Consider the following 3,413-nt stretch of genomic DNA (forward strand, 5'->3'; position numbering starts at 1 on the left):
AAACCTGATTTATGGGATTACACATTTCCTAATCAGTTACCAAAGTTCATCAAGTGGACACACTCCAAAAGTTACACAAAATAGGTTCTGTGAAGAGTTTACTGTCTACTATCATAGGTATCAAAGAAAAAATAATTATGAGCTGAAAGAAAGAACTAAATTCTAGGTAATTTTTGTGTGTGAAATTATTTGTCTATCATCAGGTGAGATTAGATTTTTTTAAGTGATTTTTTTCCATAGGGCACATGCACTCACCAGAGAGACACAGAGTGAGAAATCACTCCCCTGGGGGATGACCACTCCACATTCTCTTGTCCTCCATTCTCCTCTTGGGATTTTGGGCACGCGTGCACACACCCCTAGCGTGAGTTTAAGCTGCCAGGTCCGGGACTTGAACCATAGTTGACTACGTGGGATTCCAGCGATGTAACCATTATATCATCTTCTGATTCCTGGATTATATTTTAAGTAAAACTGAGCCATGGTCTTTCAGTTCACAATATAATTTTTTTATGATACCCAAGTCATGTGATCCTGTTCCAGACAGCAGTTATGCCTGATTCTTATAGAGAAAATGCAGAAGGATCCCTGACAAGGTGATGGTGGCATGTTTTATGGACAGAACTTATGTTTTTGGTCATCAGTAAAGTCATGATACATTTTTCCATAGAAAAACAGAAAAATATGTCATGACTTTCCCAATGACCTAATATATTCTCTTAAAAAAGGCACCAGCAGACCAGATGTATCTCTTTCACCTACAAAATCTTGGCATTATTTGTAAATCCAGAAACTCTGTCTTAGCTCATAAAATGAATGGAGATGGCCAAGAGAATGTAAAGTTTACATAGAAACAGGAAGTGGTAGCTGGGAGACTCTGTCAAATCTTGTGTATCTCATTTGATAGGTGAGGCTCCTGCAACCCCAAAAGGTGAAATGACTTCCTTCAGAGCTCACACACTGACCAATTGAGGAGCAGAAATGGGGTTATGTTGTTGGCTAATAATGAAAAAAGGCTGAAATTTGAAATCTTAGTAGGTAGAAAGTTCTTCAGAGACCTTAGCATAAGTCAGTTGTAGCACTCTTCTTTTTTCTTATTCCTTTTTCTTTTTTTGTTAGTATAATCTAAATTTAGGACTTATAAATATAATATTCACTATATTCTGTAATTTTTGTGTGTGTGAACTTGTTCCATAATTGTGGCCTTATAGATGTACTTTGTGAACCCACTGGTAAGAATATATGCTAAGCAAGGAGTAAAATGTCATGTTGAATGGATTTGTTGATTTTTTTAAAAAGCAGAAAATCAACTCCAATTGCATGATATATTTTGGGTGCTTACCCCTCCTTCTCATTTTCAAATGTTTTCATTTATTCTTTATGCAAAAATTACATAATGTCAACAGTGAACAACTTATAAAATTTAGGATTCCTTATGCTTGTATATCTAATTATACTGCAATATGTTTGAAGCAGGACCATTTCCATCTCAAGCTAAATCTATGGTGGGTTAAAAAAGAAAAGGCATTTTAGGATTTGTTTTCCTATTTGGCATCTTCCCTCTTCACAGAAGATTCCAATTCCCCAAATTAGCATGGTGGTTGTGTGTAGAAGAGAAATACGTCAAGAGAATGTGGTCCCAGGGAAACAGAAAATTGGAAAGGATTTGGTGCAGACAAAGCACACTGATGTCTTCCTATGAGGAAACACTGACATATAATTTGGATAGAACATGGCCCTAGAGCAAATGACGACATGACTGAAGAGAAAAGCCATAAAACAGGACTGTAGTTCTTTCCTTGATTTTTATGAAGAGCAGAACATGTGTGCAGTCCCAGTCCACATGGGCGACTCCACTCACCTGGTGAGCTCCTGGTCTGTCCCTGGGCACAGCCACCGTTTTGTGATAAGAGGAGAACTTCACTTCTTTCCTGGGAGAGTGAAAGAAGTGGGGCTGTGGGACCAGACTGGTCTCAGTCCCAGCTCTGGCTGTGGGGAAACCACTTGGCTTTCCTAAGCCTCGATTTCCGCACTGTAAAACTGGGATAATCATTTCCTAACTGGCGGACCTGCTGTGAAATTAAATGAGGCAAAATATACATAAAGCGCTTAGCAGCTTCTGGCCTAAATAAGGGGCTTAATATATTTAAACTTTTCTTTATCTCACCCCACCCCACCCTGACTTCACTATTGGGCAGCTTCAGTTCTGGTCTTAGGCTCTCTTCTGTCTTCTTTACCTGTTTTTTTCTTTCCACCTCAATGTCATCATACCCAGTCTCCTTCTCTCTCACTTTCTCTCTCTCTCACACACATACAAAGAAATCATAAGTCATCTTGCCATGTAATAACCCTCCTGCCCCAGCCTCCCAGTTAGCTAGGATTACAGGCACAACCAGCCTGTTTAGATCGGGCCAGGAGCTGAACCTGGGCCTCCCAGAAGACACCAGCCTCTCACAGTGGTGACCTATTGCTTGTGCTACATCTGTAGGAACACCCTTAAAACTATAGGCGGAGGTCCAGCAGGTGGAGTGGTGGTTAAGGTGCTGGATTTCCACATAGCCAACTAAGCTTTGAGTCCTGGACCCAGTGGCTTGAAAATCACACTGGATGTGTGTGCATATGTGCCCAAAACACCAAGAGAGGAATGGAGAAGGGACTGTGGCCTGAGACCAGGCCATCCCTCTTCAGGGATTTTTCACTTTCCCTCTTTCTGTCTCTCTAGTAAGCACATGCACACTATGACAAAAATCTAAGAAACAAGACAAACAAAAACTTTGGGTAGATAGTTTTACATAGTACTGGATTTAGAGAGAGACTAAAGAGCAAATGGATATTTTCTTCCTCTTCATATCTCTCTGCCCCCTCTCTACCACTTTCTGCCTTACTGACCAAATCTATAATAGAAGCGTTAATCTATAGGGAAGGGTCCCAAATCACTTTCCTATCTTGACTCCTCATGATAATCTTTATCTCACTGTTCCTAGATCCCAGCTCTTAGTTGGAAACCATACTATCTGCAATTAGCCATTTTGCAAAAACAGCCTGTAAATGAGTATTACTATCACCTGTTTATTGAGCACCTTCTACATGCCTGTCTACACCAGGATACAAGACAGGAGGTAAAAGATGTGGTTCCTGTCCTTGAAAGCTGTTGAGTCAAAGAACATACCAGTGTCAGGCACGTGCAAACCAGAGATATAAACAGGTGCCACTGAAAATAGAAAGACATTTCCATGTAAACACTGTATAACCTTGGCCTTAAATGCTATCAGTGGAACCAAGAATAAACCATTGGCAGTACTATCACAGGGAAGAGGAAAGTGGAAAGAAAGAATCTTGAAGAATAGGAGAGTAATAGGAAAAAAAAAAAAAACATGAGGAAAGAGAAAAACAAAGGTGTATATACCACAAAA

Source organism: Tupaia chinensis, unplaced genomic scaffold (genome assembly GCF_000334495.1).
Source record: "Tupaia chinensis unplaced genomic scaffold, TupChi_1.0 Scaffold000350_1, whole genome shotgun sequence".
NCBI lineage: Eukaryota > Metazoa > Chordata > Mammalia > Scandentia > Tupaiidae > Tupaia > Tupaia belangeri.